Source organism: Protopterus annectens, chromosome 5.part0, assembly GCF_019279795.1.
Source record: "Protopterus annectens isolate FY-2018-M chromosome 5.part0, PAN1.0, whole genome shotgun sequence".
Classification (NCBI taxonomy): Eukaryota; Metazoa; Chordata; order Ceratodontiformes; family Protopteridae; genus Protopterus; species Protopterus annectens.
The window spans coordinates 928829067-928851118 of record NC_056735.1 but is presented as its reverse complement, the minus strand read 5'-3'; positions in this window follow the sequence as shown (position 1 = coordinate 928851118).

Below are 22052 nucleotides of genomic sequence, written 5' to 3'. Positions count from 1 at the left end.
TTTGTTAAGTGGAAACACATCATTATGGTAGGCCAGCCACTGCTGCTCAATTTGCTATTCCTCCACCAGCTGCTGCACCAACACCCAGCACCTCTGGGATACAGCTCAGAAGCATTGCCTCTGCAGTTCCTGAACTACCCAGCCAATCCACATCGAGTAACAATGCCCCAATTGCTGTTGCATTGGTACCCACCGGAGTATTGATGGAGACAGTGATTATATCACCTGCCAGGAGCTGCTAGGGTTGGTGCATGATGTTATAAAAACTGGCAGTGGTGCCCACATCTACCACATGGAGAGTTTGCTCATTAGAATGGAAAAGACCTCCCAGTGTCAAGCAGTCTCACAGGGAACCGAGGAAAAGGACAGTGATGTAGTTCTAAGGATAAGGACTAGATTCTCATTGTTCCCATGCTTGCTGAGTATGTGCCTCTGATGTCCCCTACCTATCCCAATCATGGTGCCCCCCAACCTTTTCTGTCCATCACCATCTCTGTGTCTGTCTTGTTTGTCCTGTTTATCTGCACCTGCTTCCTCACCTGCCATACCTACCTGCCCCTGACATTCCTATGTCCCTTTGCCAACATACCTCTCTTCTTCAAACCCCCCCTCCAAAAAAAAAACACATAGGCACCTGTCCCAAAAAAATGCTCCATATATATCTCTCCATGTCAAATATGGATCGACACACTTGATTGGCTATACCACATTACTGCATTTTGTCAACCATCTGTCTTGTGGTGACAGTCAAACTTCATACCATTCTCTATGCATGTTCACATTATGGTGTTGAAGAAGTAGATATTTATGGTCCTGTCTTAATTCCTTATTGCAAATTTCTTTGCTGCTTCCCCTTTGGTCTTTCATCTACTTATCCCCTCCCAATTTTACTAGTTTCCTCTGACCCCCATTTTCACACCTTTAATCTGATTAAAAAATAGAGTCACACACCAAAATAAAACAAATGGTGGATACCAAAATCAAATAAAATTCAGAAAAAAAGCCAGCAAATACAGAATCACACACCACACACAGGGTCAGAAATGGCCCATAAAAAAGTCTTCACTTTTTATCTTCTGCATTTGCACAGAGTTTGGCATTGCACACCAGTAACGAGTGGTGGTGAATAGCTCTACATGTCCTATGTCAAAACTGAGTGTGCTTTTGCAATCAGCCTCACTAGTCTGGTTATTCCACACAATGCTACTTAAACATGCTGTTCTAGAGAAACATGGAGTTAAAGCAGAGTAAATATTTGAAACATTTACACTTACAGTTCTTTAGATTGCTGAATGTAACAAAATACAACTTCCTATGAGTAGTGTTGATCCAGTTCTCTGGACTGAAGTTTTATTTTTTTGCCAGTAGCATCAAGGGTTTGATTCTAGATGCATTTCATATAATTTGTTAGTGTGATGTTATATGTGTACATGTTTAATCAGCCACATCTCAAATTTTGCCACACTCTTATGGAGATATACTGAATATTGGCCAACAATGAGTATCTGAGGTGACATCAATCCCTGAAACTATCACATATTTATCCAACACTGTTCTGCTTGTCATAAGTGGGTTGTCCTTCTCTTAACCCTTCTTTACCCTTATGTCACTCACTTAATGCTATACAGGATGGCAGCTTAATAATGAGAGCAGAACCTAAGCATGTTCATGAATGTTCCATTACACCTAACATTGTGCAGCACAGCCATTTAATAATGAGAGCAGAACCTAAATATGTCCATGAATGTTCCATTACACCAAACATTGTACAGCACAGCGATTTAATAATGAGAGCAGAACCTAAACATGTCCGTGATTGTTCCATTACACCAAACATTGTACAGCATGGCCATTTAATAATAAGAGCAGAACCTAAACATGTCCATGAATGTTCCATTACACCAAACATTGTACACCCCTGCCATTTAATAATGAGAGCAGAACCTAAATATGTCCATGAATGTTCCAGTACACCAAACATTGTACAGCATAAACCCTAGTGGATTTTTCCCTGTGTTTTTTTCCTGGCCACAGTACAGGCAACACGGGTTTGAGGACATTAACAGATACCCTGCAACACTAACTATCTGTCTGGAAGCCACCATTTTAAGCTTAAAATAATACCACTGAACCCTACTGGATTTTTCCCTGCAGTTTTCTCCTGGCCACAGTACAGGCAACACAGGTTTGAGGACCTTAACAGATACCCTGCAACTCTAACTATCTGTCCGGAAGCCACCATTTTAAGCTTAAAATAATACCACTGAACACTAGTGGATATTTCCCTGCGGTTTTCTCCTGGCCACAGTACAGGCAACACAGATTTGAGGACCTTAACAGATACCCTGCAACTCTAACTATCTGCCCAGAAGCCACAGTTTTAAGCTTAAAATAATACCACTGAACCCTAGTGGATTTTTCCCTGCGGTTTTCTCCTGGCCACAGTACAGCCAACACAGGTTTGAGGACCTTAACAGATACCCTGCAACTCTAACTATCTGTCTGGAAGCCACCATTTTAAGCTTAAAATAATACCACTGAAGTATGTGTCCCAATAAATAACTACTACATAAGCTAATCTTTTAATTAATGCTAGACTTTATAAGCACATCAAGAATTTACAGTGTTTTTTTTGCTAGTCACCACAAAAAGCAGATGTCAGCAGCTCCTATCCTTTCTCTTTGGTTACCCACTATCCTCATACTGTTTCTGTGTATATTCCCCTGTTCTGCACTTTACCCTTTCCTGAATTCATTTCTAGCCTCACTCATAATTGCCTTTCCTAGTGCACCTGCCCTATTTTACTGTCTTTAGACTCTTACATATTAATGTTTTTTTTATGTTTTGCCCTGCTTTTAGCTGCTAATAATACCCCTCTCTCCCCCTCCAAAGCCCCTCTCTATTGTAGCTTATTTTAACCATACAGCACTGGGTTTGCTTCAAGTAAATCTACTTGTGTAGCTTGAGGCCAGTGTCCTTTTGTAAGCTTACTTCTGCTCATATTTTATTTCTTTTTATTTTATTTCTGTGACTATACCTTTTAGAAACGTTATATCATTGTCTCTCAAGCTAGTTTTTCACTATCTTTTTCTGATTGTTTCTATGATTTCATCTTGACCAGGGTGCTAGCCCCGTTCCATTCTCCCTCGCTACACTCAGGCTCACTTTTCTCCCCTACCCTACCCCCATTCCCACCCACCCCATTACAATTACCTTTATACCAAACTATCCCTCCCCTTCCTGTCCCACTGGCCACTACAATTCCACTTCCTGCCTATTGCCACAACCACCTTACTTTTCTGTCAATCTTGTCAACACCATGTCCTCTATACCACTGTCTCTCTACCTACTCTATCTGACCATATTTTATTCCAACATGTATTATTTTCTAATATCTTCTACACTACTCCTTATTCTCTCTATCTCCACCTCTAACCACTCCAATCTCTCTGACGCACTCCTATGTTCACCAACTTCTGACTCATACAACATATATCCAACTACTTCATCTTTTACTATCTCCCCTAATCTCTTTACTACCTCTACCTCAAGTCTGTATAAACTATCCATAATACAGGATTTTAAACCTTCCCACAAAGCTAAGTCAAAACTATACAAACTCCATCTAGCATCTACTACACACTTTCTCCTCACTAAAAACCTACTTTGTTCTGGAGATATCCATCCCAACCCTGGCCCCTCTTCTCTACCCAAAACTACCTCTACACTGCCCCATCCTACTCCTCTAACAGTCACCAACCTCAGTCACAACAATCATCTCCATCCAAATACTTAACTATTTACTCATTGAATATTCAGAGTCTAGCAAATAAAGTCACTGAGCTGCACTTATGGATAGCTCTCAATACCCCTCACATCTTCTCCCTATCTGAAACCTGGCTCAAGCCACAAATCTCAAATAGTGACATACTCCCACCAGGTTATAATATCTTCAGATCTGATAGACCTCTAAAAAAAGGTGGTGGCATGGCCATCCTCTACTCAAACATTCTTAACCTCTCACCATACCCTTCCCCAATTCCTGAATTCCTCCCAGCTGAAATCATCATCCTTAACTGCCATCTGAATCCCCACAAAAAACTTGTAATTGCCTCTGTCTACCTTCTTCCTGGTAAAAATCTGCACATTCTTGAAAACATCCTATCCTGGTTCTCCCACAACATACCATATGAGACACTTATCCTTGGTGATGTCAACATTGATTGGTCCAAACTCACAACTGACTCCCCCCAACTTTGTATCCACCTATACGGCTTCCACCAACTTATAACATCTCCCATTCGCTTCCATAAAAATTCAACTTCCATCTCCATCATAGACTGGATCTTTACCAATTCCCCCCACCAATACCACAATCCCACCACCTTACCTGACTCCCTCAGTGATCATCTCTCTACCACCATCTTAAGACACTATTCCCATATTCCTAAATCCCACCTTATCAAAGACTGTTGAAAATAATCGACTTTCAATTCACCCCAATTTAACTCCATTCTCCACAACATAGATTGGTTCATCCTAAAACACCACCCCCTAAATGATGCTGTAAGCACTTTCAATAGCATTTTCATGAATACTCTAAACTCCTTAGCTCCCTCTAGGAAGATCAGATTAAAATCAAACCATGCTCCCTGGCTCTCCAAAGAGACTAGGTCCCTTATGAAACAAAGAGATCATGCTTGGAAAACCTGGACTAAAACTAAACTACCTTTTCTTCAAAAATACAGACAACTGAAGAACCTTGCAAAAAAACATACAACTGATGACAAAAAGTTATACTATAGCTCTGTTCAGCTTAACAATAAATCCAATCCTCGAAAATTTTGGTCAACTCTCAACAACATCCGCTATCCTGGAAAGCCCTCTAATCCCTCTCCAAACCCTAACTCTTCCTCTCAGGAAACAGCTACCCTCCTGAATAAACACTTTATCTCTTCCATCCAAAATCTGGTAACCTCTAAGCCAAACTCTACTTCGACACCCACCTCTCCAAGTCCCACTAACACAACTTTGTTTTCTTTTTTGCCACTTCCCATTAATTACATCAAATCTCTACTACTCAAGCTAAAACCTTGCTCTCCTTCCACTGACAATCTATCTCCTACTTTCCTCAAACTTGCTGCTGACTCAATTGCCTATCCTGTATCTATACTAATTAATCGATCTATTCTGGAATCAACTGTCCTCACCCTTTGGAAATCTTTCTTCACTATCCCTCTTCATAAAGGTGGAAACTCCACTGACCCCTCAAACTACTGACCCATTGCCATTCTGTCTGCCTTCTCCAAGATATTAGAAAAATGTATTCACTCACAGCTTCTCAATCACCTCCTCACACACCACTTACTTACCCCTACCCAACATGGATTTCGTCCTCACCACAGCACCACCACTGCCCTTATCTCCTTCATTCATATCATTGCAGAGGCCCTAGACAACAATAAACTCATTTCCTGTCTCTTCCTAGATCTCTCCAAAGCCTTCGATACTGTCTCTCATCCTCTACCACTATCCAAACTCACAAATCTCCACCTATCCCCCTCCACACTTGCCTGGTTTAATAGTTACCTATCTGGCAGGGAACAATCTGTAAAATGGGTCTCATCCTCCTCACCTTTCCTTCCCATCTCCACTGATGTTCCCCAAGGTTCCATCTTGGGACCCCTTTTGTTTAACATCTTCAACAATGATCTCTACACCTCATACAAAGAATCCTCCCTTATTCAGTATGCCGACGACTCCACACTTATATCCATCTCAAATAACATTCCTGAACTACAATCCCTGACCCAACAGGCCCTACTATCCACTGAAAAATGGCTCTCTCACAACCTATTGATCCTAAATCCCAAAAAGATCAAACTCCTACTTTTCCTTCCCCGTTCTCTTTCTCATCACAAAACCTCATTTTTTATTACATCTTCTAACAATGCAAACATCCAACCTGACACCCACACAAAACTCATAGGGGTCATTATCGATGATGAACTCAAGTTCAACCTACACATACTCCAATGTATAAAAAAAAACAAACCAGAAACTAGGTCTGCTATATCAGAACAAAAAATTCCTAACCCCTGAATCTAGACTTACCCTGGGCCAGGCACTCCTCCTCCCCTCCCTCTTATATGCTACCCGAGTTCTTACCAATATCCAGGCCTCCACTCTAAACAAACAACAGACTTACCATAAAATAGCCAGATTCATTACTAACTCCCCATACAACCCACACCACTGCATTTCTTTAAACTCTATACAATGGCTTGAACTTCCCGAGTTTCTGCTATCTTATCAATTTCATATGCTACGCTCTATTTTTTATAAACCCTCCTTCTGTCCATCTCTATCTTCCTTAGTCTCCATCTACATCCCATCCCAGACCCTCCGTACTTCTAGCCAACAATTACTTGATATCTACCACCCAAAAAGGTCAGTAGGCAAACTACTCTACAAACACTCCCTTGCCCATGCTTGGAACAAACTTACCCTTGACTTACGTTCAATCTCCCACACCTCACACTTTAAAAATGAACTAAAAACTTATTTTCTCAATTCCAGAACCTGCCCTTGCCATGACCCTACCAAGTCTTCCTTCCCTTTATGTACCCTCAAAAGGACCATACTTAGTACCTCATTACACCTCTCTCTCCAATGTGTCTACTATGTATTTGCATAATTTTATACAAACAAAAAATGTTTATTGTTGACCTATTGAACTATATCAATGTAAAATTACTTAGCTTCTTTTTAATGCAACTTTAACTTTATGCATGTGACCCAACATATATATGAATTGTTTTGCTATAACTGCTATTATATCAATATTGTTTAAAATTGCACTTGTTTTAAAATGTATTACTGGAGCTTTTCTCCTCGGGTCTCCACTGAAAATGGGCCACAAGCCCAGTTGGACAAACCTGGTTAACAAATGTCAATAAATAAATAAATGTAACAATGAGAGCAGAACCTAAACATGTCCATGAATGTTCCATTGCACCAAACATTGTACAGCATGGCCATTTAGTAATGAGAGCAGAACCTAAACATGTCCATGAATGTTCCATTACACCAAACATTGTACAGCACGGCCATTTAGTAATGAGAGCAGAACCTAAACATGTCCATGAATGTTCCATTACACCAAACATTGTACAGCATGGCCATTTAATAATGAGAGCAGAACCTAAACATGTCCATGAATGTAACATTACACCAAACATTGTATAGCACAGCCATTTAATAATGAGAGCAGAACCTAAACATGTCCATGAATGTTCCATTACACCAAACATTGTACAGCATGGCCATTTAATAATGAGAGCAGAACCTAAACATGTCCATGAATGTTCCATTACACCAAACATTGTACAGCACGGCCATTTAATAATGAGAGCAGAACCTAAACATGCCCATGAATGTAACATTACATCAAACATTGTATAGCACAGCCATTTAATAATGAGAGCAGAACCTAAACATGTCCATGAATGTTCCATTACACCAAACATTGTACAGCACGGCCATTTAATAATGAGAGCAGAACCTAAACATGTCCATGAATGTTCCATTACACCAAACATTGTACAGCACGGCCATTTAATAATGAGAGCAGAACCTAAACATATCCATGAATGTTCCATTACACCAAACATTATACAGCACGGCCATTTAATAATGAGAGCAGAACCTAAACATGTCCATGAATGTTCAATTACACCAAACATTGCTATGTGTATGTTCATTTCTCATTGTATTCATCCCTTTACTCCCACCCCTCTTTGCATGTGTGTATCCATTATGTTGATGGATGTATATGTCATCTCATGGTTTCTGCATACTGACATGACCCTGCTGATGGATAATATTTACAGTATTTATTCATTTGACATTTGTTAACCAGATTAGTCCAACTGAGCCAGAAGCCCATTTTCAGTGGAGACACGAGGACAAAAGCTCCAAGTACAATATAATGCAAAAAAGTTTGAATGTATTTTTGACATTAAACATTACAATAAAATACAATAAAAATGGGTGGTCACACAGAGTAGAACAGATATAAATTGAACTAAGATTACGTAGAGGTTTGAGAACAGAATAAAACAAATTATATACAAATTGATGTCACATTGAAAAGCTGATACAAACAAGTTATAAACCGATGTTCTTACATGGCATGTAACTTTGTAAGTAAGGATGTTTGCCTAGACTGTGGCTGCAAAAAGAACTGTGGGTGTTTTACAGACATATATAATTCCAATTATAGTGAGATAGAATTAAGTGAGATTAGAGCTGTGAAAAAAACATAGGTTGCATAGTTATAGAGTAGGGAGTATGTAGAGTCCTGACAGGGACAAGGCCATGAGTTAGATAGAAAGGTTTTTACCTCTGTTTTGAAACTATTAACATGTGTGATATTCCTTACATTAGGGAGAAGTTTATTCCAGGCTTAGGACACTGAGTATTTGCATAAGAGTTTAACAATGTTTTTGCTGGGTTTCTAAATATTAAGGAGATGTTGGTCGGAACTACGGAGGGAATGCTTGGGGCTATAGTAGGAAACTAGAGATCAGATGGAAGGGCAGGCAGTAGGCTTATTAAGTATGGCATGAGTAAATTTTAACTGTGACAGTAGCATTTGTTTAGGGGAATTCAAGCCAGTGTAGTTTATTGAGAACAAGGCAGTGGTGGGAGTTGTAAGGTTCATTATTGGTAGATCTAGCTATTTTATTATACATTTGTTCAAGCCAGGTGATTAAAGTGGTTTGTAGGTTTGTAAGAATTGGATCACCATAGAGTTGGCAGGGAAGGAGGAATGCTTGAGCAAGAGATTGTTTAGAAGCTGGGAAATAAATTTTTGTTTCTATAAAGTAGTCCCAATTGTTGATGCATCTTTTTAATGCACTGTTGAATGTGAAGGTTGAATTTTAATTGATCAACTATGGTACCAAGGGGTTTGGTGTGAGATTTTGCTTTGATAGTGGTGTTATCGAGTGAAGAAATAGGGAAGGTGGTTTTGTGATGGGAAAGTGATTTTGGTAGGAAGAGAAGGAGGTTTTTTTTTGGATTTAAAATTAGTTGGTTTTCTGTAAGCCATTTTTCAATAGAAAGGAATGAGTTTTGAGTAAGAGAGTGAAAGTGGGAGATGTCAGAGAAGGAGATGAGAGTAGAGTCATCAGCATACTGTATAACTGAAGAGTGGCTGCAGGCTGTATGGAGGTTGTAAAGTTATTGTATAGGAGGGGCCCCAGAATTGAGCCTTGGTGGACACCTGTCTGAATTGGCAGGAAGGAGGAGTAGGAAGTGTGCCATCTGACAGACTGTAGACTGTTGTTAAAGTAACTGGAGAATGAGAGAAGAGTGGAAGTGAAGAGATTGAGATCAGATAGTTTTGTTGAGATACAGTATTGAAGACCTTTGAGAGGACAAGGAATAAGCAGGATACTAGATAGTTGTCTCTAGCCTCTGAAACAGTATGGGTGAAGGATAGAAGGGCACTACAAGTAATGTGGTTAGGCCGAAACCCATGTTGGGTAGGTTTCAGAAGGTTTTCTTGGAGTAGAAAATTGACAAGCTGTGTATGTATGCATTTTTGACAATTTTTAAAAGTGGAGAATGAATGGGTATGGGTCTGAAAACTGAAGGGTAAGTGGAGTTTCATTCTTTATGTAACGGTATGGTATAGAATGATTTCCAGATGTTGGGAACTGTGGATTCTTGGACTGATCTAGTTACTGGTATGGAAACAGGGTAGGCTATATAGTCTGTGGCAAGCTTGAGAATGTGAGGAAGTAGGTTATCGGTAGAGGGGGGAGCATGGTTTTAGTTTGAGCAGGAGTGATTTGATATAGGTTGTGGGGACGGGTTTTAGGCAAAAGGGGGTTCTATTGGTAAAAGTAGAAGAAGTGATGGGGGATTGGTTTTATGGTCTGACTGAGTTAGTTTGCTGATCAAGTCAGTGAAGTAACAGTTGAGAAGGTCGGTAGTTTTTTGTGGAGTGTTGTTTGGGTAGGGGTTAGAAGTAGTACTTCCAGGGTGAAGAATTTTTTTGATAGTGCTCCAGAATTTTTCGGGATTTGAGTAGTGGTTGGTTTGCACCTTGTTGTAGAATTTTTGCTTGTCCTTGTTATTTTGTTTTTTGGTAAGATTGCTAAGTTATTTGTAATTTTGGAGAGATTGCAATGGATATGGTAATGCTATTGTTAGTGAGTGAATGGATAATTGTAGGAGGTTATTTAAGGTAAGAGAGTCTAGTATGGCATGAAGTCAGGAATGCAAGATAGAAAAGCATTGGAGTTGTTAGGTAGATATGGAGCATGATGACAGAAGACTGTGAGTGAGAGAGTGGAAGAGATATAGGATGAATGCAGGGAGGTATGGTTAGTGTGGGAATAAGTATTGATAATTATTAAGGTGGGAAAATTAAGTTTATTGGAGATTGGAGTGAGCCGAAGGAAGCAAAGGTGAATAGGGCAGGATAGATTTATGTGTGGGCAGACATATAGTAAGAAGGGGGGGTTAAGAATGTATTGTGGTAGGAGATAAGGAAGTTTAAGTAGTAGGGCTGTGGTTGGATATTTGGTGAAGACATTGACAGGTAGTTATAGTAGTAGGGGTGGTGTTATGTCAAGGAGTAAAAAAGATAATGTTAGGGTATGTGAGGATGGATAGGAATGGGGGTAGGGTAGGGTACGGTAATGGAGCAAGCTTGAGCAAAGCAAGGGTGAATGGAGCAGGCCAGAGCCGATCCTCACTTGTCTGTCAAAAAAATTAATCAGTAAGTAGTGGCAACTTTACCCAGAAGTTTATTTTAAATCAAAGGCAGATGAGTAACTTCTTGGGAGCGTTTCATTGGGAAAAGACAAAAATGTTCTGTATAACAATAGTCAATGTAGGAGGAATTATTAAAAAAAAGTTAAGCAATTAGGAAAGGAGATAAGAGCAAATTGGGAGGGAAAAATTCTAACTGTGTCTCAATGAAGTGCGAGGGAGATACTTAAGGTAAGAAATGAAAAGCATTTAATAATTACATTTCAGCAACACTGGGGACTGCTTGAGTCACTGTGTAATGCAGAATACAGATGGTTTAATGTTCTGAGTGTTCGTCTGTAGAGTACCTTGTGTTGATCAGCGGGTTTTTAGGACTTAATCAGTAGTCACATTGGGGGACTGCTTGAGTCACTGTGTAATACAAGATACTAATGGTTTAATTCTCTGAGCATTAGTCTGTAGAGTAGCTTGTGTTGATCAGCAGGTTTTTAGGGCTTAATCATTGCTGCAAAGCAAATTCTTTATCTACAATAGAAAAGCAGGGTTCAGATATTGACACTCACACATCACCAGGGAGCTGCAGGAGGGGGGGGGGTGCTGTGAGAAACAGAGACCTTGATTAAGTAGTTTATCTGTGCTCCAGCAGTGGTCAACTTTTAAAATGTGATGTGGAAACTGTCCCTACTGTGAAAAAGCATAATGTACACATTTTTCAGGATATATGGCCATACACAAATAGTTAGCCTATCTAATGAGTCATAACAATCATTTGAAAAGATTTACCATCCCTTGTAGTTTCTAGGAAGCTGTACAACACAATTAATTTTTGATTTGCAGTAAGGCCTGTAAACAGCTAATAGCTGCACAACTGTGTTAAGGTAGGTATTACTGGTAAAATCTGGGGAAGACACATACTTTGATGTAGTGATTGATAGTCACATTTGCAAACCAGATCACATTTACTTAGCTAAGGCCATCCTGACAACATTTGTAAAAAAAAGCTAAAATATTGAACTGAACCCTGGCTCACCTGAGCTCTGACCAAGAGCTCACTGCTCTTACAGTCTCTGCCACATATAAAGCTAAACATGTGTATTTTCCACACTCAGTACTCTCTAAAGTACTGATGGACACGCATCACTGCTAAGCCTGTTTACAGAAAATGTTTGCTTGGTGCTTAATGCCGCACAATTGGGGAAGGCAATGGCAACAATTATTAATGTAATAAAACTTTGGCGACAGCACTTCAAATATAAACTACACTATGAACATTACAATATCTGTCAACAATTTTTCCCACAATATATCTTGCAAACTACTTAACAAGTTCAGGTTTAATTCATGAAATGTGAATCAAGGATGTAATAACACTTTGCCATTGTCAATGCAAATCATTTTCTCAGTGATGCGCTATGTAAAGAAGTATATAGCATGGCTTACTCTGGTTGCTGCACTGTTATTTTCCATTACATGGCAAGGCATTCATAAACACAAGATAAGAGCAGGGACATGTGTGCTTTATTGAACACACATACTTGCAAATGACATATCAGTGCCTGGGCCATTGTCCAGCAGACTACAGAAGTAAAGGACAATAACTGCATTATTAATTATTATTTGTAATACTGACATTGGACATTGGTCGTCTGTGATTATATTGCATTGATACTGGGAATAATTTCGATGAATGTGGACATCACTTCATTTGACTATGAAGACACATACCTCCACCCTTGCAGTACTGCTGCTTTTAAAGTGTGTGTGTGTGTGTGTGTGTGTGTGTGTGTGTGTGTGTGTGTGTGTGTGTGTGTGTGTGTGCAGAGTCAGAAGAGCTAGACTCCAGCTCCTGCTGCTATCACTCAGGTATCATTTAGAAAATAATTTTACACTGGTACATGACTACACAGCAATTTCGTACAGCCCTCACACCATAGTCTTCTCACCATACACTCAAAGTAAATTTTCACAGTGTTAATGGCACTAGCATTAAGTAGTCTGTTCTCTGATTTCTGTAACTGGTTAGATAGAGGATCAAATCTCATATTAGTCAAATTGTGTATGTGCAGAGCTAGAAGAGCTTGACTACAGGTCCTACTGCCCTCTCTCAAGCATCATTAAGAAAATACTTTTATACTGGTACATGACTCCACATCAGTTTCATACAGCTCTCCCCATATCATCCTTTCTGCATACACTGATGATATAATTCTCTGTAAGTGCATTCTGATACTACTACGGTCAGATTTGTGCCAGGATGCTAGTGTTAAGTACTCTGTCTCTACCTTGTGTAACTAGTAAGGTAAGGGATCACATCTCATAAAAGTGAACTTGTGTGTGTGTGTGTGTGTGTGTGTGTGTGTGTGTGTGTGTGTGTGTGTGTGTGTGTGTGTGTGTGTGTGTGTGTGTGTATTCAGAAGAGCTTGACTGCAGATCCTGCTGCCTGCTCTCAAGCATCATTCAGAAAATACTGTTACGCTGGTACATTATTCCACAGCAATTTCATACAGCCCTCTCCAGGTCACCTTCTCAGCATACACTGATGATATTCTCCCTATAAAGTGCACTCTGATACTGTTAATGTGAGAAATGGGCTGTGGCACTAGCATTAAGCATTGTATTCCCTAGCTTGTCTAACTAATTAGGTAAGGGTTCTACTCTCGCAGCAGTCAAGTTGAATATGTGTGTGTGTATGATCATTAAACTGTCAGTCTGGAGACAATTTGACTCTGGGATGTGAGTTCATATCTGTGTAACACAATCCTCCCAACATCTTTTTCTCAGCATACACTGATGATATCATCCCCTAAAATTGCATTCTGACAGCATTAAACTCAGATATCTGTGATGGAGCTAGCATCAAAAAATTTCTTTTAGCTTGTGTAACTAGATGGGTAGGGGTTCTAATCTCACAGCCCTCAATTTGAGTGTGTGTGTGTGTGAGTGTGTGTGTGTGTGTGTGTGTGTGTGTGTGTGTGTGTGTGTGTGTGTGTGTGTGTGTGTGTGTGTGTGTTCATTCAATTATAAGTCTGGAGTCGATTTTACACTATGTGAGTCCACATCTATATCACACACTCCTCCAAAAAATCTTCTTAGCAGACAATAATGATGTTATCCTCTTTAAAGTGCACTTTGACACTGTTAAAGTCAGACATCTGTGGTGGTGCTAATCATATGTTGTATGGAATCCACCTTGTAAACCTACACAGGTGTTGCATTTGAATTTGACCTCAATCACCTTATGTGTGTGTGATTAATGGTGTATTACAGTCATTGTATGATGTTTTGAATCTCTTTTCAATTGACTCCCACTCAGGAGGACATTTCACATAGCCCCAATGAATCCAATGTCCCCTGTTCCTCTCTATACAGATAATATCCTTGCTGTGGAACACTGAGGATGTTATCAGCTCAAAGATGCATACAGACATTGTAAAGCCGAGCATCTACATTACCCTGTGCAAGCCATCTCCAGTCCACTGGATGTGTGATTAATAATTCTGTCATTTGGTGTTGCACATGTCACATATGGACAGAGGCAATCTGTAATAAAATCAAACACATACACACGTATGCACATATACACCTAATATCTTCCATCATATAGATATAGCAATTTTGTTTAAATGGCATGATAATGGTTAGGATTTTATGTGCTCTCGACCATTTGCTCAGTAATGCCTTGTGACCCTCTGAAGAGTGCACATATCAACATTGTTGCCATCCATGTGTGTTATGTTGAGCTGTGAATGCACTGTAGCCCTACAACAGTCTATTCTAGTCTGTTATTTGAGCCACTGTATTAATGACCACTGCTGCCATTTGGTTACATGTTCCTCCCATAACAGCTGTAGTAATATGGCTCCTGATAATTATTGACAGGGGATGATGCTATGTGCATTGTTGCATTACTAAGGCATGTGTTATTGTAGTGGAGTATATCAACATTCTACACAGTTTTCATTCAACCATCACTGTGACAACTGCAGTATGGCACAGGTGTGCATAGGTTCATAGGTTCATACTAGGCTATCTGCCCTAGGGCATTTATAAGCCTAGCCAGAGTGTGTTTGGCTTTCGCCACCCATTTTAAATTAATTTTGCTATGCCTTTTTTTGAGGTTAGTATACTGTGCCTCTGTCTAACAGTGACACAGAAGTGATAGCCGGGGTAAACCTATGATCTCCCATCCACTCATCAAGATTCCTCTTGAAGAGAGTCAATGTGGGACTCTGCCTAACCTGGACTGGGATTTTATTCCAGAGTGAAGGGAGCCTCTGGGTTATGAATCTGTCCCTCCAGCATGTCCTATTTATTTCAGTGCTGAGGTTCAAGTCTCTCGAGCGTAGCTCGATGGGATTTGGATTTTCTGAGGTGCAGCATGTCCATTAATTCCGGGTTGGACATGGCTTTATACGTCAGGCACAGATCGCCTCTGAGCAGGCGGTATGCCACTGAGTAGAGCTGGAGTTTCTTTAACCGGGCAGCATATGGCATCTGTTTGAGCCCTTTGATCCTCTTGGTGAGGTACTTTTGGGGTCTTTCCAGTTGCTGAGGTGTCTGGTAAGGTACATCCCAAAAGGGGCATTGTACTCAATTATGGGCCTGATGAGGGATGAGTAAGAGGTACGATGACCTCCCCTGATCTAGATGTGAATCCCTTCATGATTAGGTGGGCTATATAAAATGTTTTTCTAACCACTTTGGCCACGTGGTTGTCAAATGGGAGATTGCTATCAACTTGGGTCCCCAGGTCCCTAATGACTTCTTCTGTACTTAATGGATTACCACCTATGTGGTAATTTGTGGGCACTTTGTTTTTGCCAAAGGGGATGACTATACACTTTTTGGTGTTTAGCTTGAGGCCATGGCTCTGGCACCAGGTGTCTGTTTCTATGAGGCCCTTTTGGAGGATGCTTGTGTCGGCTGGAGAGTTGATTATGGCACCCAGTTTGCAGTCATCTGCGAACTTGGTCAGCCACAGTCCTTCCATGTTGGCCTGTACTGCCGAGAAATATATACCGAACAAGGGAGGTCCCAGGACTGAGCCTTGAGGGACGCCACTTGTAACTGGTTTGGAGTCTGACATGGCTCCAGCAATTCTAACCATGTGGGTTCTGTCCTTGAGCCAGTTTGCAACCCATCTAGTGACATAGGGGTTTATATTTAAGCTGGTGGGCTTATCTATAATGCCCGAGTGGGGTATTGTATCGAAGGCTTTTGGGAGGTCCAGGTAGGCTGTGTGGACCACCTTCCCCTCGTCAATGGCCTTGGTGACTGTTTCAAAGAAATCGACCAGGTTTAAGAGGCAGGATCTGCCCTTAACAAAGCCAAACTGGGTAGGATCCAGTGTCTGTAGGTCCCCAATATCTTTATTTATGAGGTCCATGATGATCCTTTCCATAGCTTTGCAGACCAAGCTAGTCAGGCTTATGGGGCGATAGTTTCCAGGATCCGTTGAGGCACCACCTTTGTGGAGAGGGACCACTGTTGCTGTACGCCACTCTTTGGGTACATATCCTGTAGTAAGGCTAAGATTGAACAGTAGTTTTATGTTTGGGTTTAGCTCTTCTTGGAGTTCATGTAGGACACAGCCCGGGGCACCATCTGGTCCCATTGATGCTGTGTTTTTTGCTTTGGAGAGGGCGGCTCTTACCTGAGCATCTGAGATGTCAGGGGGGCAGCACTCTGTTGGGATAGATATTTGCCCTTTAGGTGGGGAGAGGGGGGAGAAGTTTGCACTGAACCTGTCAGCTAGGATGTTGGCAATGTCTGTGGGCTTGGTGTATTTTTTGTCATTTTGGACTAATTCTGAGCATATCTGGGAATTCCCACCCAGGTTCCTAACATAACTAAAGAAAGCATTGTGATTATCCTTAGTGTCCTGTGCAATTTTTCTCTCGAAGCTGGCCTTAGACGATTTTATGAGTGCCCATAGTTTTTTGCTAATACTGATCAGAGATGCCTTCCCTTTTTGGGATTTTGCTCTATCATGTAGTAGCTTCCTCCTTCTATTGTATAGTTTGTTTATGGCTGGGGTCCACCAGACAGGACGTCTGCCTTTGGAGGATTGGGTCTTGGTTTTATTTGGGATTGCATGATCCATGCATTCCTGAAGGTGTTCATAGAATGCGTTTATAAAGGATTCTGTGGTCTGGGCCGTATTTTCCATAGGCCCGGGGGCTTTGAAGGATTCCGCCTCGGTTTTGAGGCGTGTGAAATTTGCTTTAGAGAAGTTTTTCACTGTGGTTTTCTGGGCAGGGGGTGGGGTCGGGATGTGATTAGTTTATGGTCTGATCTTACCAGTGAGGGATACACTTCTGGTCTGGAGCATAGTGTCCCCATGTTGGTGATGATCAGGTCCAGTATGTTTTCCCCTCTTGTGGGAGTGGTAACAAGTTGTTCCATAGCATTTGAGTTTATAAATTCTAGGAACCTTTGGTCTAGGGTGTTGGAGCTAGAGTAATGCTCCCAGTCTATGTTTGGGTAGTTGAAGTCACCCAATATAATGGTGTTTGGAGAGACCTTCATATTTTCCAGTATTCTCAGGAAGGCCAAGTGGGGTTTCTGTGTTTGGGAGGGTGGTCTGTAGCAGGCTATAAACTGGAAGGCAGTTTTACCCACAGTTAGTTGCACATGGATAGTCTCTGATGCTTCGTGCTGTGCCACCAACCTGGAGGTGTGGGTATCTTTGACTAATATTGATACTCCCCCTCCTTTTGTGGTTCGGTCCAAGTTTTGGGGCCGAAAAGCATGGTATGAGGTATAACCTGGTAGTGCTGGGGTGCTCTCGGGAGCCTTGAACCAGGTTTCTGTTACTGCACAGATATCGATGTTCTCCATGCTAAGGAGAGTTTCGAAGCGTGCATCTTGAGGTTTAGACTTCTGGCGTTGAGTAGCATTACTCTTAGTTTCTTATCCCTTGTGAGACCTATGGAGGTGGGTTTGTCTTTTGAGCCTTGCCTAAAAAGGCACTATGGGGTAGCAAGAGCCTTTGCCAATATCCAAAGCCCAGGGGTGACAGGTGCAAGCCGTCCCTAGTGAAGCATCGTGGCTTGTCGAGCATGTCATCCCAGGCTGACAGGCATTGGATCCCCTTTGAATGACACCAACACTTAAGCCAATTGTTGAAATTGGTCATCTTGTCTTCATATTGTGGCATCATTCTTGGTGAGGGTAAGATGCTACTCAAGGTCAGGGTCATACCGGCCTGGGCTACATGCTCAGAGAGCTCCTCTATGTCTCTTTTCATGTAGTCCAGGGAGGTACGTCTCAGGTCATTCACACCAGCATGGACAATGACTGAGTCATATTTGTACTTGCCTTGGAGTGACCTGAGTGCTTGTGTTATGTGGCGGATCCTAGCGCCCGACAGGCAGCTCACCGTGACCTTCTCATTGTTCAGCCTGGTGAGCGGGACGTCAGTGTGCCTGACAATAGAGTCACCTATTACAAGTGTATCAGGTGTGTTGTTTAGCCTTAAGGGCTGTGACTGTTCGGCACACTGGCTTTGTGAGCTATGTGTTGCACGTGTTTTGTTTTGGGGTAGCGGTTGCTTGGGTGTCTGCTTTGGAGGTCTCTGCTGCTTAGGCAGATTTTTATTTAGAGCCTCCGAGTATGTTTTTGTGTGTTTATGTGTTTGGTTTGTTGTCGTGGTAGGTCTATGTGAGACTGGAATTGTAGTGAGTGTGGTTTCCTTCTCCTCCTGACTGGTTACGCCAGTACTGAGTTGAGAGAGCTTAGCCTCCAGTTTGGCTATATGGTTGCATCTCTCACATGTGTTGGAATTTGTTGGGAGTAGGAGAGGGTTGTCTGTGTACATGAGGCAGTTGTAACATTGCCTCAAGATTCCCAGATTCACCAGCTGGACCGGAGAGGAGATTGACAACTGACCTTTGGACATGCTAGAATAGTATTGGGAATTCCTTTATAATTGAAAAAAAGGGCCAATGGGAAACAAGGTACTCAAGGGGAGTTTGTGAGGGTGTAGTGCTTTTAATTTTTTAGAGCTGACTTATATAATTGCTTTAGTGAGCAAGTGCATTTGCTGGCATCTGAAAATGTTATCTGATATATTGCAGTATTATGTCATATTGATAACACGGGCATGTGCATCTGTGTTCATCCACAGGTCATATTGCTGTTGTATACACAAACATATGACATGCTAAGATTCACTCATAACCTTGAGGAGCACATTGTATGCACAATTGTGTTGCTATTTACAAGGATTATTCAGGTCTTCCACAGCTGCACTGTGGGCTTGTCAGCTTTTGTGTCATTAAGTGTTCTACATGAACCACATCCACCTCTGTTGTAATGTGTCTATTTATGGCATTAGGGCCCTCATCCACACATTTCCACAGATAAACATATAAGCATGTGATGAACAACTGATGTAATGACATGAGATAAGTTGAGTTGTATGATTGTATTAATGGCTAGCTGACAGATTTAGATCAAACTTCACCCCTCTGTCCCCACCGGTTATTATCCAAAGTATTCCTCAGCCTATTATCTCAAGACAGGAGGTCATCTCTGCCTTCTGTAAGGCCCAAAACATGGCATGAATGGGTCCTGATAACATCTCAGGTTGCCTTTGAAGTAACTTCAAACCTGACCTAGCAGACCCATCTGGATCCCTATTTAAACACAGCCTCCAGACAGGCTATGCTTCACCAGAATAGTGGGCAGCAACAGTCATTCCTCTGCACAAGGGGGAACCATTAACATACACAGGGAATTATAGACACATAAGCATGAATAGCCTCATAAGCAAGGCCATGGAAATATTCATCACAGATCTTATCAACAAGGCCATAGTTAATCTCCAGACTCTGTAACCAATCCAGTTTAGATTTATTAAGTGTAGAGCATGTCTGTTAAATGTGGTTGACTTCTTTGAGAGGGTTACCAAGACCATGGATGAGGGAAACATTGTGCATCCTGCCTAACTTGACCTGGCCAAGCCATTTGACATAATACCCCACTTGAGTATTACAGAGAAACTCTCTCAACTGGGCATAAATGCCTACATCACTAGATGGGTAGCAAAATGGATCGCTGACAGGATGCATACTGTCAAAGTGGGCGAATTCCCCTCTAGAAAGTGGCCAGTCACCAGGATTGTATCACAGTATTCTGTGCTAGGCTCTTTCCTGCTCAGTATTTATTTCTTAGAAGTCAGTCCAAGCAAAGACAGTCTTTGTCTGACTAAGTCTGCGGATGACTGCAAATAGGGGGCAATCATGTAATCCATGAATGATACTGATATACTGCAGAAAGGATTATCTTACATATGATTCTTGCCAGAGCCATGGAGAGAAACTAAATGAAAAAAAAAATTATTATTATTATTCCCTTTTGGAAAGGAAGTACTCCAACTAATTACAATATAGACAGCACCCCTCTAACCGTAGACCCAGTGGTATGTGATCTGGGTATTCAGCTTGATACTAATCTGAACTTCAACCACTCTGCATCTATAGGGGTGAGAAAGTCCTTCTATGTGGCACAATTCATATGTAAGTACATGGCATACAGATCAAAGGGCATTATAATTCCATTGTTCTTGGCCCTCATCGCACAAATATTTGAGTACAATGCACCCTTTGCTATAAACCTAACTAGGCATCTGCAACAGCTGGAGAAAACACAGTGTTTTCTCACCAGGAAGATACAGGATATAAAAAAAACAAGTCTTACATGGAAAGACTGAAAGCCCTATCACTGTATTCTATCTCTTACAAGCTAATAAGTGAAGATCTATATCTGGCTTACAGGGCAGTGTCCAATACTGCACTAAAGGAAACGTTACAACTTCATAAATCAAATTGCACAAGGTCACTCATTCCAAGAATTTTAACCTAGCCTCTGACATAAATAAATTGTGTTATAGAAACAGATATGTGTGTCAGAGGCTACAACTTCTTTTGAACAAGCTTCCCATTCAGGAAAAGCAAAGCCCTTCACTGTCGCTCTTCAAGCTCAACATAGATCAATGGACATGTAATCGTAAATTTACTCCTAAGCAGTCAGTATTACATACCATAGCACAGACGGATACCTCTGTAAACTTTGTTCAGCTAGCTTTTGAAAATTGTTACACTCAGATTAAATGTGGCTAGGCTTGTATGAGCTCTTGGGCTATTAGCCTAGTACTCTCCTATGAACATATGAACTTATGATGTGGGATTCTAGCCTATGTACAGCTATAGTGTGACTATACTGCATCACTGATGTACCACTACATCTCATCAGTATTACCACTTCATAGTTTACATGAACACATATGGATGTATGTCAGGATTTAATAGCAGTATAACATTTTAAACAACAATGTCAACACTGTGCGTCACGTCTTGAGTTTTGACATGTGCTTATAGTGGACTCTCCATGTATTGTTTGGTATGTGTACAATATTACAGTGACAGCTTCCTCGATCATTGACACTTGACTTTACACTGCTGTACCTTCTGTGCACATGGGTGTAGATGATGCATTACCATCATTCTCTCATATTGTTGCACCATTCATTATAACAGATCACTTCTTAATTTACACATCAGTTGCAGATGCTTCAGAAAATATCCATTGGTATTACATGTGTCAGATGCATGCAATACCTAGCTGTATGTAGGAAATCCACTCATAATAATGTGATGTTTGTATGTGTTGTTATCCATATGGCCAATACCTACGTCAGACAGGGATGCTTTAGACAAGCGTATCGTATTTGGCAAGCCTGGTAGGTCATATAGAACTAATCTTTGGGATGTATACCTATTAGGATTTGACATTACTGACTTCTCTGATGGCTTAATGGTTAAGATGTTCCTCTCATATGCACAAGGTACAAGGTTCGATCCTGACCTCCTACCAATGCCTGTTTGGAGTTTGCATGTTCTCCCTGTGTCTCCATGGGGTTTCTCCTATGTCTGAAAAACATGCTGAGAGTTTCCACCTCAAACTCACTAATGAATGGAGCTGTGGGCAGCAGCACAGACTCTACATGGTGCCCTATAGGGGGAAGAGTTGTACAGACCAACTGCTTTGAGCATCTACTGTGGTGCACAGAATCCTCAAGATAGGAGAACATGGATCACAGACTGCATGTTATGGCAGGGCTAGCCACTTAGTGTAAAATATGGCTCTAGGTGAGTCAATCATGTTGACTAATGTTGCCATAAATGGGCATGGGTAGTTACTGGTGATAAGTGGCTTGAGAAGCTGACCTACTCTGACCCATTCAAGGGACCCTTCTAATG